We start from the raw sequence: 16,705 nt of genomic DNA, 5'->3' as shown, positions 1-16,705 counted from the left end.
TAAATCATTTTTATTCAAAAGAACATATATCTATATATATAATAGAATAATATACATATAACTATTGAAATGGTATTATAAAAGTAAAACAACAATAAATATACATTTCCTTCTTACTAAGATAATTACTTAAGAATATATAATAATATTTATTTTCCTTTAATCAATATTTAAGAAAACGAATTGTCACATCTATCTAGAACGAGGCCTTTTGGGAGCTCACTGGCTTCGGAGTCATGGGAACTCCGAAGTTAAGCGAGTTGGGGCTAGAACAATACCAGGATGGGTGACCCATTGGGAAGTTGCTCGTGAGTTCCCAAAAACAAAACCGTGAGGGCAGAGAGGAGGGCCCAAAGAACAACATAAATGGAGCTATGGCGGAGCTGATCTCGGGATATGACAAGATATGGTGGCGTGATCAAGAACAACACAAATGGAGCAAATCTCTTGTGTTAAAACTCTCTCATTAATAGCAAGCAAGGCATCCAATTTACTGGTAATAGTGTCAACCTGTTCTTTAGAAGCAAAAGCATTAGAATTACCAATTTCATAAACTCCGGCACGCTTATCTCTCATATTAGAATGCTGTGTTTCGAGAGCTAGAGTATCAAACAAAGTTTGACATTCAGTTGGGGTCTTGTTCTTATTAGATCCACTTGCATAGTTATTAATGCAGTCTTACTTGAAACAATTAGCGCTTTATAAAAAATACGCATGAGAACTAGCGTAGGCAAACCATAGTGAGGACATTGTATTAAAAAATTATTGAACCGTTCCCAAGTTTCAAAAAATAACTCATCTGCATGTTGACTGAATTGCATGATTTTATCCCTTAGTGCATCAGTTTTCTAAGTCGAAAAGAACTTCTCCAAGACTTGTTTTGAATCTTATTCCAGCTAGTCAATAATCTAGGTCTCAAGGAGTTCAACAACGTCTTTACTTTATCTTTCACTATGTAGGGAAAGACTTTCATCCTGATATGTTCTTCAGTGATTCTCTCTGTCAAAGCCATGATAGAAACCGTGTTAAAAATATCTCTAATATGAGCTAAAGGATCTTCAGAATTTACTCCATGGAAAGAATGCATCATATTAAAGTGGATATTTTTCAATTCATAATTCCTAGCAGCTATAGGGAGAACGATGCTTGAGGGTGACGTCAAAATTATTGGGACACCAAGGTCTTATATTGTTCATTTGGTACGAAAGCCATCTCTTCTTCCCCTTGTTTAAATAAGGAGAAGATAATAGAATTGAAGAAGGAAACAAAACCCAAAAACAATTAGGAAAAGAAACTTTAATTTTCTAAGGAAAAGAATATTGACTTGAGAAAGGAATTGGAAATTCTGATTTGCGTGAAAGTTGAAACCCCTTTTGGAATGGGAGGTAGGCGTTCCAGGAGTTCTCCACGAGCTGATGTTCCTTTTTTTTTTTTTTCCTTTCTTTTGCTTTTGTTGTTTGTGGTTTGAAGCTTATCACGTTTCTCTCCTTTTGTTTCGCTTTTTAATTTTTATATGAAATCAAATTGAACTAAAGAAGTACTTGAAAAAAAAAACTAATTAAATATTCAAAGTACAACTAGAAAATAAATCACACTAATATTAATATACTAAGTTGGTCCCCAATAATGGCATCAAAATTTGATGTGATTAATTGCAAGTGGACAATATTGCTCAAATTATTATAATGGTAGGAGAAGAGGATTATGATGAAAAAAATATAACTAAGCAAATAAATTGGGATTAGTAAATAATGTAAAAGGTTAATTCAAGGATGATAAAGCACTAGGACACTGATTTCACCTATCTGATCCCATCCAAATCCTTCTAGCTTGTTAATCCTAATTACCTAACATATTGATAATCGTTTTCCCATACCTCACCAATACTCTCTTTTGAGTTATATTAGTTGTGTTATGTACCGTCAACCCACTCTATTCCTAGTTATGGATTTAGATGGCTAAGAACCCATTAAGATTTGTGGAAAACCTTAATGACTACACAAACCATAACCTAATCTTCCGAGTTAGCTATGTAATTTATGGTACTTATTACAAAAAGCTATTTATTAGGCATCTCCTTCCGGTCTCAACCCAATTCTTCCAATCATGCAATTAGTGGCCAATTAATTGAAAGCGTTAATAACGGTGACAAGTACTCAACATTTATAGATAAATAAAATTAACAATATCAAAGAATTTGAGTATTCATAGCTATGCTACATCGTAGCCTTAGTAGAAGAAATTAGTTTGTGAAGGACTTATTGAGAAACATGATGGTTGATGAAGACATGGAAGACACCGAATTCTCCAAGTTGAATGCCAAGGTTGCGCAAGCTCTCTTTGTATTCTCCTTAAGGTGTTTCAGCTATGAGTATGAGTGTGTAGGAATTTGATGGTGTAGGGTTCTATCAACTCTCTATTTATAATACTCGTAGAAATCCTACCTATCTAAGGTATAATTACAATTATTATAAAAATAAGATTCCTACTCATCTAGGGTCTTCTTGATTTCTCTTTGTTGACTTGGTAAGACTAGAATCATTGTGAGCTAGGAAATTTAACAACACTCCTAATGATGAAAGGAATGATTTGGCTTCTTTACTTGATTTGCACGAAATCTTCATCTTCTTGTCCTTTTTAGCACACTTTCTCTTATTTTCACAATTCCTTCACAAATCTCATGAAACAAATTAAAAAAAAACCAATTTAATCCAAGGAAATCAACAAATAAATAAGTAAAGGAGGCATAAAATATAGACTTATTAGCCGTAAAACAACATCATCAGTAACTGCACAATTCCTTTCAAATATTATTTTTACATTTTGTCCAGCAACTTTTACAAACACCACATTTATAGGTGGCTCGTAAGGATAAAAATATAAATACAACTCATACCATTTTTTAGAAATTTTGTAATTAAACTTGAAAATGTAAAAACAAACCACAAAACCAATGATCTCGTTCTGATTATCATTGCTACGATGCAACGTTTCAACAAACTCGAACTTATTTATCTGGTCCTCCATTTACCGAAAAGAATTCTTAACAATGAAAGTAATCTACAAGAAAAGATAGAAACAAACAAACAAACATTTAATCATTTTAATCAGCCAACCAGCAAGCAAACAAATTGCAATGCACTTTAACATTCCAAATCAGCGTCCCAAATAATGTGGCATATCCCACATGATTAATACTTATATTAATAAATTTGTGACATGTTGTTTTAACATAAAAGCATTAAAAAGCAAGGTTACTCTTACACTGATCAGCAATTGAATCACAATTCACATCTATTTTCTTACCTTAGAAATGCTAGATTTCATTATATTCACGTCTTTCAAATAGATTGTAAAACCTAAAATGGCTCACGATCATAATTAGGCTTTCATGTTTTAGGACTTTTTGCTTTTAAGCTTTACTTTCTTTTTCACTCACTTCCCATAAATTGTGTTTCCTTCTCACATCATGTTTATTTGAATAGAATTTGATCATCTTTTCTTTTTCGTCTCACGTTTTTTAAAATAAAACATGAAGCTAAAATAGCTCATATCATCACTCATTTTGCATTTTAGTATCGCAGTTTCTTTTTCACTCATATGCTCACCTCTTATATTTCCTTCTCATATCCACCTTTTTGGAAACAGAAATTTTATCTTTAGAAGTTGAATTTAAACCTAAAAATAGCTCACATCATCACTGGTTATGTAGTTTAATAATGTCATTTCTTTTTCACTTATCTTCTCACATCTTTTCTTTCTCATGTTAGCTTTTTGGAAATATAATTTGAAACTCGTCTTTGTTCTTCTCACATTGTGTCCTTAGAAATTGAATATGAAGCTAAAAATAACTCACGTCATCATTGGTTTTGCAGTTTAATATCTTCATTTATTTTCCATTCATCTGGCCACTCCTTTGTCTTTCCTTCTCAAATCACCTTTTTGGAAATATAATTTGAACCTCATCTTTCTTCTTCTCATATTTTGTCTTTAAAAATTGAATATGAAGCTAGAAATAGCCTATATCATCACTGATTTTGCAGTTTAGTGCCACTATTTATTTTTCACTCATCTGCTCACATCTTGTCTTTCCTTCCCATATCACCTTTTTGGAAATAGAATTTGAACTTCATCTTTCTTCCTCTCACATTTTGTCTTTAGAAATTGAATATGAAGCTAAAAATAGCCCATATCATCACTAGTTTTGCAGTTTAGTGCCACTGTTTCTTTCTAACTCATATGGTTACCTCTTGTCTTTCCTTTTCAAATCACCTTTTTGGAAATAGAATTTGAACGTCTTGTTTACTTTCTTCTTATATTTTTTTTATATTTATTTATAGAAATTGAATGAAAACCTAAAAATAGCTCACATCATCACTGGTTTTGCAGTTTAATATCTTCATTTTTTTTTTTCACTCATCTTATCACCTCTTTTCTTTCTTTCTCATGTCAGCTTTTTGGAAATATAATTTGAACCTCATCTTTCTTCATCTCACATTTTGTCTTTAGAAATTGAATATGAAGCAAAAAATTTCCCATATCATCGTTGGTTTTGCAGTTTAGCGTCACTGTTTATTTTTTACTCAACTGCTCACCTCTTGTCTTTCCTTCCCATATCACCTTTTTGGAAACATAATTTGAATTTCATATTTCTTCTTCTCACATTTGTCTTTTGAAATTGAATATGAAGCTAAAAATAGCCCATATCATCAATAGTTTTGCAGTTTAGTGTCGCCGTTTCTTTCTTACTCATTTGCTCACCTCTTGTCTTTCCTTCTCATATTACTTTTTTGGAAATATAATTTGAACCTCTTGTCTACTTTCTTCTCACATTTTTTCTTTAGAAATTGAATGTGAAGCTAAACATATCCCACATCATCACAAATTTTTTAAGTTTAATACTGATATTTCTTTCTCGCTCATATTCTCACCTCATCTTTTCTTCTCACATTCTATCTTTAGAAATAGAATTTGAAGACTACAAATAACTCACATCTTCACACACAAGTTTCGAAGTTAAGATGACCTTTGAGTTTTAGCACCGCTTCTTTTGTTTTCACCTTCTCACCGTTTCATGTCTCTTAAATTAGAATATAAACGATGTGTCTTACGTCATTACATAAGTAGCTAATAAAAGTCAGAAGATTGCGGCATCACTAAGTAGCTAGTAAGTAGCTCGTAAAAATCAGAAACATCAATTCTTTGCCAAAAGGGTATTCATCAAATAATTTGTCATCAAATCACACAACTTTCTATTCCTATTTTATTAGCATCTCAACCATAGAAAATCTAAGTCATAGTGAGAAACTTATCAACAATTGAATCAAATCTATTACCTCAGTAATGTTGGAGTCCAAGAAGTTGAAGATTCAATTATATTCACATCTATCAATAGATTTTACAATCTAAAAATGGCTCGCAATCGCAATTAGATTTTCAAGCTCTAAGAATATTGCCTTTAAGCTTTACTTTCTTTGTCACTCACCTTCTTATTTATTGTCTTTCCTTCTCTTTTCGCGTTTATTGGAATAAAATGTGATCGTCTTGTTTTTTTAGTCTCATGTTTCATCTTTAGAAATAGAACATGAAGTTTAAAATAGCTCACATCATCACTAGTTTCAAAGTTCAGTATCATCGTTTCTTTTTCACTCATCTATTTACCTCTTATGTTTCCTTCTCAGATGACCTTTTTGGAAATAGAATTTGAACCTCTTCTCTACTTTCTTCTCACATTTTTTCTTTAGAAATTGATTGTGAAGCTAAACATATCTAGTATCATCACAAAATTTTGAAGTTTAATACCGATATTTCTTTCTCGCACATATTCTCACATCGTATTTTCTTCTCAAATTCTATCTTTAGAAATAGAATTTGAAGAGTACAAATAGCTCACATCTTCACACACAAGTTTCAATGTTCAGATAATGTGACCTTTGAGTTTTAGTGCCACTTATTTTCTTTTCATCTTCTCACCTCTTTTTTTTTTTTTTTCTTTCTCATGTCAGCTTTTTGGAAATATAATTTGAACCTCATCTTTGTTCTTATAATATTTTGTCCTTAGAAACCGAATGCGAATCTAAAAATAGCCCACATCATCACTGGTTTTTCAGTTTAGTGCCACTGTGTCTTCATCTGCTCACCTCTTATCTTTCCTTCATAGATCACCTTTTTGGAAATAGAATTTGAACTTCATCTTTCTTCCTCACATTTTTTCTTCAGAAATTGAATATGAAGCTAAAAATAGTTCATATCATCACTGATTTTGCAATTTAGTGTAACTGTTTTTTTTTTTCCTAACTCATCTACTCACCTCTTGTCTTTCCTTCTCATATTACATTTTTGGAAATAGAATTTGAACCTCTTGTCTACTTTCTTCTCACATTTTTCCTTTAGAAATGAAACGTGCAGCTAAACATATCCTGCATCATCACAAATTTGTTAAGTTTAATACTGATATTTCTTTCTCACACATATTCTCATTTCGTCTGTTCTTCTCACATTCTATCTTTAGAAATAGAATTTAAAGGCTACAAATAGCTCACATCTTTACACACAAGTTTTGAAGTTCAGATAATGTGACCTTTGAATTTTAGCGCCGCTTCTCTTCTTTTTATCTTTACACGCAAGTTTCAAAGTTCATATAATGTGACCTTTGAGTTGTAGCACCGCTTCTTTTCTTTTCATCTTCCCACCTGTTGTCTTTCCTCATCATTTCAAATATCTTAAAGTAAAATGTAAAAAACGTGTCTTGCGTCATTACATAAAACTGAAAAATTGTAATTTCAGAGTCTTAGCACTGTTTCTTTCTCTCTCAATGTCTCACCCGATGCATCTAGCCAAGCCAACTCTCACCTCGAAAACACCATCTTTCTGCAACCATGGCGAGCATCATAGTCCATTATATAAAACCTCATAAATTTATTGCGGTCGGTCTTGGTAAAGTTAAGTGGTAAGAAAGATGAATAATGTTCGTACAAGCCCAAAAAATCTCAAAAGATATTTTGGCAATCTGACCAAGATGAATGATTACCGTCTAGGTTGGAAATAATTTTTAATGAGGATTCTGAAATCAATTCAATATGCATTTAGAATCTGGTTTTGCCCATTTTTCAATCTCTGCCACGTGACGTGGGTGTGCCTAAATCGTTGCTAGAATATCAGCCAGTAGGTTCCCACACCTGCTCTACTCTCATGCCTTCCACCTGTTCTTCAATTTTTTTTTCTTGAAACTCTATTGGTCCTTCATTTAGACACATGGGTCCCACGAATAATTTGTTGTTTAGAAAAGGAAGAAATTTATCTTTGGTCAGCACAAGCTATCAAAGCGAAGCAGCTGGTCAAATTGTGAATACAAAGTTTGACAAGTAAGCCCAAAAAAATGAAAAAAAATGAAAAGAAAAAGAAAAAAAGAAGCAATTATTCTATGAAGAAATGGAGTGATGGTGGAATGCTACTTACTTTCACTTTGCAAATAAACTACAGGCCCCTAGTTTTTTGGAGTTGGTAATTGACACTTTGATTTGATTAAAAGATCAGTGGTGAGACACTGAAAGGTCTGCTACCAATAATTTTGAATTTAAGAAACCTTCTCATTCGCACATCGCTTTTCTTTTGTAAATTGTCAATTGTGACATGGGAAACTCATCATTATGATAAAATATCAATATCAAATATAAAAGTATTTTTTTGTACGTGATTTGTAAAGTGCGATGAATTTTCACACACATATTTATAAGTGATACTATTTAAGTGTCGGACTACAAAAAGAAAGAAAAATATTAACCAAGTAAGCACGAGCTACTATGATCTTAAATGAGAAAAAGACTAACACCTAGTCTTCCAAAGCTCGAAAAGTTTAAGCATAATTTCCAACAAGGAAAAGCAACTTGTATATTAAGGGGTGCAAACTTTAGGTGGGCTCCCTATTCACATTGAGTTTGAAAGGCCTTCCTTTAACCCATAAATTCATACATGCAAACTTGCCGTATGGGAATAAAATTTGAACACTATCTATGCTTCCCATCTTCACCCTAGAGATTAGTTTTCTAATTTTTTTGACAAAGTAATATTTTCGACTACTTTAATGTACGAAGATGTGGATTGTGTTGGAATTTTTGTGAGTATTTTAAAATACAAAAAGAATTTTTATTACTTAACTGTTAACTATGTTGAATTTAAATTTCCAGATTATGTGGTTTGTTTTACCTTTTTGAAACTGAAATTATTTTATGTATTTATTATATATATATATATATATGAATTGCACAGTTATGAAATTATTATATTATATAAGTGTTAATATCCATTTTGGGTTTTAATTTCGTGTTATTGTTATGGTCTTATAATTGCTTTCAATATTATTTCCATGCTTTCGGCATTTAAAAATTTGAGTCCAAAAATTATGTAATAACCCAAACCAAAATATCTAAAAATTAGGATTAATTTATTCTACCCAAAAGATGATTTTGCCCTCGCATATTTTAATAGGGGAAAAATTGACTTTTTGATCGAGAAAGATTTTGGCGATTCCGCTTACGCCGTTGTGTAGAGCACAGCGAAACGAGTCCGTAGACATGGAGTAGACCCGAATCGGAGTTGTAACGAAGAAAATACGATCAAAATACCGCGAAGGGCAAAATGGTAAATTGGACAAAAAGTCAGATTTTATCCCTTTCTCCCTTCTCTCTCCTCATTTCTCTCTCTTCTCTCTCTCTCCTCCCGATTCGCACAGCGCCCGACCTCCCTCCCTTCTCGGCGTCGCCCCGGCCACCATAGGCCGAACTGATCTCCGCCGTTGGTACCAAAAGAACCACCACTCACCCACCGTCCTTCCTCGAGCCGTCGCCACCCTTGCCGTGGCCGGAGCTCGCTGGAATTTGTAGTTTTCCAGTTCAAACTTTGAGCTCTTCATTCTCCTTCAATTCTCCACCAAATCGATCTAGTAAGGTATGGTTTCTCAGCTATTTTTTGTGTTCTAACTGATGGATGTATGAGTTTTGATCGATTTCACCTCTAGATCACTCGATTTTCAACTTGAAAATTGGCCGAACTTCGGCCGCCGTGATCGGCCATTTCCGGCCACTTTTTGGGGTATGTCCAAGAACAAAAGTGACTCCAAATGGGGTGTTTTACCTAGGATAGGAGTTTGGAGTCTTGGTTCAGAGTTTTTCCAACAACCCGGTATCGCTTTGGACACCCAATCTGCCCGCGCGTGTGGAGGCGCGTGGGCAAGGGTGGTGGAGTGACTCTGTGTAGTTTTGCGATCCTCGTGTTGCCACGAGCTTGTAGGATTTCGCTGATCTCGATTCGGAGTCCGTTTGAGCCCCGAACGGATTTTCCATATACGCGATCCTTGGGTGCAGTGTCATCGAGTCGTTGGATCGCATTCAATTTTGGATATGTCGGTCTACATGATTTCAGGATCCTGTAGGATTCAACGGATTGTGAATCGGAGCCCCGGATACTCCAAAATCGCGAACCCTGGGGCTAGGGTTTGGATTTTAAGCGATAACGTGATTTTGGCTAATCCGACCGTCCGTTTCGGACCAAATTCGCGGAACATGGTTCCTTCTCCATGAGGAACCTTTAGAGAAGCCCAGATTGGCCATCGGAGATCGTGGACCCCACGGGTCCCGGATCAGCCAGTCTGATAGTTTATCGCTTAGTAAAGCTTCGGGTCTTTTACGACCGTTTTAACTGTCTGAAAAGCTAAAGTGGGCATATGAGTAACTTGAAATGAGTGCACGCACTTCTAGGAGCCGGGGGCAGGGTGTTTAATTTAATTCTTTTTATTGAGCAGTTTATTAATTTATTATTCTTGGTTAATCAGGCACCAGAGGTCCGATCGACCAACAGGAAGGACCTTCAAAGGGTCCAGCTAGCTCGGACCACCAGTGAGTGGACTTTTCTTTCTTAAACGATTTTACAATTATATTTTTTATTTGATCTTGAATAAGTGTTTTTATATATTTTCTGGGCATGATTTACATCGTGAAATATCTTTATTTTATATAATATTTAGTTGAACATCAGATTTGAGATTTTGATACAGCATTAGCAATTTAGCTCAGATTTATCAGATTACGGAGAATTATCAGAGTTTCCAAAAATAGTTATTTTAGAACCACCATGTACCCATTTGCTTTTGGTGATTACCCACAGTTGGACCGATGTCTACGGACATCCAGTCTGATTTCAGTTACGTCAGTGCACTTGACTTTGCCTCACGAGTTTCGGGGACGCTCGGACCGTGAGTGCCAGGATTTGAGGCTCGGCAGACTTGGTGTCCCGAGACCTGCAAGGATTTGCGGCTCGGCTGACTCTGTGTCCCCGAGACCTACCAGGATTGCGGATCAGGCTGACTGCGGTCCCCTGTATCTTGCCAGAGCTGCTCGAGTCAACTTGGTGTCATCGAGACCTGTCGGCGGATCAGGCTGACCATAGTCCCCTGAATCTGCCAGTTTGCGGCTCGGTTAGACTTTGTGTCGCCGAGACCTGCCAGGGGATTTGACGGATGTTACTGGGTACAATTAGGTGGTAGTTTTTAAAGGATTGTGAGCACTTTTATGCAGCTATTGTTTTCAATCATTTTATATCAGTTTCTTCAATATTCGTACATGCTTTATACCTTTATATATTTGTTTAGTTATATATTCATCAGTATGTTTACCCATGTTTATTTGAATACCTCGTGTTGAAATATAATCGAACCATAGATTTCTATCCCATTTATTTTAAAATGGGGGTTATTATGTTCGAAATTGTTTTTAAGAACATTATTTTTGTCCACTCACACCTTCAAACCTGTTTTTCACCCCCAGGCCGTAGAAGTACGAAGGAAACCACCCGGGCCATTCCCAGCTTCCGCAACACCACCACAAAGTGTAGGACTTCATTGTAAATTTCTTAAAGTTCTGTAAATTTGTAGAAATGCTCTGATATCTAGTTGAAACTGAGAAACCGAGTGGATTAGTGGTTTTGTGAAGTATTCTGGCAGTTGGTGTGGATTTCTTTGATTGTTTAACAGGTGGAAGATTTTGGGTTTGGACAAAATACAGGGGAGACTCTGCCGAATTTTCGGCAGAAGTCTAAAGGAAATTTTAAAAAGAATTTGAAACGAGGAGGGTAAAAAGGTCATTTGTGCCCGACAATTCCCAGGTGTCGGACACGCACAGGACTTGACACGAATTCCAAAGTGGAATTTGGATCGGGTCCTGTCAAATTATTTGCTTCAATTTTGGTTGACCAATTTCTATTTTGCATTTGCTATATTGGTTTTGCCATCTAATTAGAATTTTATAGCTATTAATTTCTGGAAAATGGGCAAAACTTTTAATGTGTTTTATTACAATTGGTTTAATGCCTTTGAGAAGCAACCAACTATAAAAAGCCTTATTTTGGAGTATGAGAAAAATAATGGAGCAACATTGGCACCTTTCTTCATTATTTTCTCTTCTACATTCTTGAGTTTGTGTTCCAATTTGTTTTCTTTCATCAAGGGAAAGATTCGAGTTATTCATCCGATTTAAGTATTGCGAGTATTCACATATGAGGGTCATAGGTTGTTGTATCCTGGAGGGTAGGCCGCCATACAACTTTGCTACTCTGAGACATTGTCTCTAATGGGCGAAATCTACTCTTAAGGACAGTGACTACACTCCTCAACCTAAAACTATTATTCTACTCAAGTATCAATGGAGACCAACTTCTACATTCCAAAAGATAAGTATTTTGCTGTAATTTCATTGGTTTTATTTAATCTACTCTAGCAATGTAAATTACAATTTTCTAATAATTTTTCATATGATGTTTAGCATTCGTAAATCAAATTTTTCAATAAATTGAACTCGGGTGTAAGAAGGCGAGCATACTACTTTGGCCAATTGATTAGTTAGCTTGGCCGTTCTGAGCAAAATATAAGATAATTCCTGATATTAATGAACAATTAATTGAGCGCTAAAAACTGCATGTCAAAGCTCTACATCAAAGTCATTGAATAGATTTCATGGGATAAACTTGGTTTTTGATTCCTGTAGATTTATGGGTTATAACATGGGCTCATCTACCAATGCTTCAAATATGCATTGTAAGTATCATAGGCCCAATAAAAGCCCATATTGCATCAAAATTCCACCAAGGTCAAGAAGATCACGACACCAGTAAGTAGCTGGTAAAAGTCAGGAACATCAATTCTTTGCCAAATGGGCATTCATCAAATAATTTCCCATCAAATCACTAAACTTTATATTCCCATTTTCCCATTTTCTCTCCTTCAAATATTCGCAAGTTATTATTATACGAATATCATTATTATACTTTTAATTTTAACCATCTTTAATTTTATTTTTATTTTTATTTTGGTAAACAACTTTATTCTACTGGAGTCTCACCTTTTCACTACGTCTGCCGAGGAATTAAGTTGAATGAATCAAAAGACGTGGAGGGTAGTGGTTGGCAGGAAGTGTGTTTCAAGTTTTGGTTGACTTTAGAATTTGACGAACAAGTTGTGTTTAGCAATGACTTAAATTGGAGCTTTGGAGCGGTTGCCAAAGAGGGATGGAATCCAGTAAGTTCCTCTTCTTTCAAGTTGTAATGGGCATTTGACTTTGGAGCTTCGACTTATTTTACACATGGCGGAGTAGATGGTGAAGTATATGAATATTTTTAGGGGCTTCAGGCCTTTGAGCCTTGAACCATCTCAACCACAGAAATCTAAGTCCTAATGAGAAACTTATCAGCAATTTAATCAAATCTATTACCTCAGTAATGCTAGAGTCTAAGAAGTTGAAGATTCAATTATATTCATGTCTATCAATTGATTCTACAACCTAAAAATGGCTCACAATCACAATTAGATTTTCAATCTCCCATAATATTTTTAAGCTTTACTTTTTTTGTCACTCACTTTTTTATTTATTGTCTTTCCTTCTCGTGTTGCATTTATTGGAATAGAATGTGATAGTCTTGTATTTTTCGTCTCACGTTTCATATTTAGAAATAGAACATGAAGCTAAAAATAGCTCACATTATCACTAGTTTCAAAGTTTAGTATCGTCATTTATTTTTTACTCGTTTGCTTACCCTTTATCTTTCCTTCTCATATGACATGTTTGAAAATAGAATTTGAACCTCTTGTCTATTTTCTTCTCACATTTTATCTTTAGAAACTAAATGTGAACCTAAAATAACCCTTATCATAATTGATTTTGCAGTTTAGTGCCACTGTTTCTTTTTTACTCATCTGCTCACTTATTGTCTTTCCTTATCAAATCACCTTTTTGGAAATAGAATTTGAACTTCATCTTTCTTCTTCTCACATTTTGTCTTTAGGAATTGAATATGAATATAAAAATAGCCTATATCATCACTAGTTTTGCAGTTTAATGCCATTGCTTCTTTCTTCACTCGTCTGCTCACCTATTGTCTTTCCTTCTCAAATCACCTTTTTGGAAATAGAATTTGAATTTCATCTTTCTTCTTCTCACATTTTGTCTTTAGAAATTGAATATGAATCCAAAAATAGCCTATATCATCACTAGTTTTACATTTTAGTGCCATTGTTTATTTCTCACTCATCTGCTCACCTCTTGTCTTTCCTTCTCAGATCACCTTATTGGAAATAGAATTTGAACCTCTTGTCTACTTTCTTCTTATATTTTTTCTTTAGAAATTGAATGTGAAGCTAAACATATCCAGCATCATCACAATTTTTTTAAGTTTAACATCCATATTTCTTTCTCACATATATTCTCACTTCGTCTTTTCTTCTCACATTCTATATATCTTTAGACATAGAATTTGAATGCTACAAATAGCTCATATCTTCACACACAAGTTTCAAAGTTCATATAATGTGACCTTTGAGTTTTAGCGCCATTTCTTTTCTTTTCATCTTCTCACCTCTTATCTTTCCTCACTGTTTAAAGTCTCTTAAATTAGAATGTAAACGATGTGTCTCGCGTCATTACATAAAACTTTAAAAGTTCTGGAAAGTTGTAACTTCAGAGTCTTAGCACCGTTTCTTTCTCTCTCAAATGTCTCACCCGATGCATCTAGCCAAGCTAACTCTCACCTCCAAAGCACCATCTTTCTGCATCCATGGCGAGCTTCAAAGTCCATTCAAGAAAGATGAATAATGTTCGTACAGGGCCAAAAAATCTAAAAAGATATTTTGGCAATCTGACCAAGATGAATGATTATGTCATTCAATGACTGGATCGTCTGGGTTGGAAAGAATATTCAATGAGGATTCTGAAATCAATTCGATATGCATTTATATTCTGATTTAGGAAAATAAAAAAGAATCTGGTTTTGCCGATTTTTCAAGCTTTGCCACGTGACGTGGGTGTGCCTGATTCGTTGCTAGAATATGGCCAATCAGGCATTTTGGCTCCCTCACGTGCTCTTATGCCTTCCCTCTATTTTCAATTTTTTTTTCTTAAAACTCTATTGGTCCTTCATTTAGACACATGGGTCCCACGCATGATTTGTTGTTTACAAAAGGAATTTTTTTTTAATCTTTGGTCAGCACAAACTCTCTATAAGTGAATTGGCTGGTCAAATTGTGACTACAAAGTTTAGCAAGTAAGGGAAAACAAAAAAGCAATTATTCTATGAAGAAATGGAGTCTTCTACCAATAATTTTGAGTTTAGAAAATTCGCACGTCGCTTTTTCTTGTGGTGGTGTGGGATCGTGTGTGGTGCTGGTAATGCTGTGAGTTTTATCTGAAGGTCTAAGTGCAATTTGAGTGGTAAATGCTCTTTCACTTTATGGTGTTTTCAGTTCCAAAAATGGCTGAGAGTTGGTTCTCTGACATGATCTCTCAGCACTGGTGCAGAGTTACTATTGATCCTGTCATCTTTCACTCTGAGTGAGCTTGGATTAAAATGTCATGGAGTTTTGCTCACTGTTCTTGCTTTAATTGTACTGTCTTACTTATTTGTATGGTTTTTTGTTTGCAAGAACCCTCCTCTACTGGGACAGTGTTCTTCATGTATATTTTGTAATTACCTCTGTTAAATGAGAAAATATTTCATGGGATTAGCCAGGTTTTCGAGTCCTAGATTTATGACATGGGCTCATCTGCCAACGTTTCAAATGGCATGAAACTTGGGCTTTGGCTAAAGTTGTAAAAGCCATGCCATGGATTGCATGAAAGCATGAAGTCCATGTTACAACCTGAACAGACATAAAGTACCCAACAAAAGCCCATATTGCATCATAAATTCCACAAAGGACAATAAGATCACATCACAAACATCAATTCTTGCCAAATGACAAAAGTTTTCCCATATTGTCTTTCTGGCACTGTTCTTCTTGATTAGTCTAAATGTATTGTTTGTTTTTTGGACTCCTTATGCATTGTCTGTTTTCTTGCATGGACAGATTTGTTTCCTATGTATGAGCGTGGGCCTCTTGTTTAGGGGTTCCTTGTGCTTTGAATACAAGATCTTTTCGACAAGAAAAAAAGTCACACTACTTTCTGTACTGCTGCATGCCAAATTGTGAAATGTGGGATTTGGGAGTGAAGTTAAGATCATCCGTCAATTTTAAAGCTCATGCTTTTAATTTTAATCTTCTATTGGTGAACAATTTCATTCTACTTGGGATCTATCTAACTAACTAATGTGTTTGTCTGCTTCCCAAAGTTGCTTGCCATCATCTTCCATGTTCCAACTTGCATGGATTTGTATGCACATCTCGCAAGTTTCCTGCTAAGGACAAAAGCGATATGGATTGCTTGCCTTGCCTGTGTGGTTAGGCAAATGCCTACCTCAGTTTCAGTGCATTTTCACATGTCCCCCAACTTTCTTTGTTTGAGTCAGATGTTAAAGCTCTGTTTAATTTCATGGGTTCCTTGCGTTATCTTTACACTCAACGTCGTGTGTGTTTTCTTTTTTCTCTTTATGTTATGCCCACCTGAAAGTGACCATTTGTTTTCTCATCTTCTTTTTTTTCTGGACGTGAACGGTTTGAATTTCACACTTTTATAATAAAAACAAAAACAAAACCCGAAAAAGGGACGGTAGATATTTAAGACCCAGTGGCCGACCTGCTTATAATAATGCATCCTCCTAGCTACTGTTATATAATATCTGCCCTTTATAAAATAAAATATCTTTGTGCTTTGGATCTATCAAGTGTGGACTATGGATGGACGGACTGCATCTAGAGTTGCTCTGATATGATTTTGCAGAAATGGTACGCTTGCAAGTTGGCATTGTGGGGCACATCTTATAATTCCAGAAAAAGAGAGACCCAATGGTAATAACATTGAACTTTTAACGATAATGAGAGGCGAAGAAATTGTAATTCTTCTGGTTAAAAATATTTATCCGTGCATTTGAGAAACCGACTTATTATTATACAAACTCTCATTTGTTTTTTGTATCTTATTTTTCAAATAATCTCTTCATACCATTTGGTATGTGGTAGTCATTTTCGTTCAGTCCATAGCGAGCTCATTATTAAAAGATTTGATTCTTTGTAATAAGCTTAGCGACAAACAATTCCAACAAATATCAAAGGAGGAAGGTCAGTAATGAAATTTGGGTTAAAATCGAGGGGAAATCTGTTGAGTGATGACCCCTCTCTCTCTCTCTCTCTCTCTCTCTCTCTCTCTCTCACTCATTCAACTTTAACTTAACGAGAAGAGGAGGAGAAGAAGTCGCACGTGAGAATCTCCCCGAGGTTTTTCGAAAAAAG

At 35.0% G+C, this 16,705-nt stretch overlaps 1 non-coding gene across 1 annotated transcript; it reads left to right on the top strand.

Moving 5' to 3' along the window:
• The first annotated feature begins 732 nt into the window (after window positions 1-732).
• Window positions 733-839, top strand: LOC117616877. Its single transcript, XR_004584221.1, has one exon. It is a non-coding gene; the product is annotated as a small nucleolar RNA R71 (small nucleolar RNA).
• Window positions 840-16,705: the final 15,866 nt, after the last annotated feature.

This window comes from Prunus dulcis, chromosome 1, assembly GCF_902201215.1.
Source record: "Prunus dulcis chromosome 1, ALMONDv2, whole genome shotgun sequence".
Lineage (NCBI taxonomy): Eukaryota > Viridiplantae > Streptophyta > Magnoliopsida > Rosales > Rosaceae > Prunus > Prunus dulcis.
The sequence above is the reverse complement of the archived record's forward strand: the minus strand, read 5'-3'. Positions and strand labels throughout refer to the sequence as shown.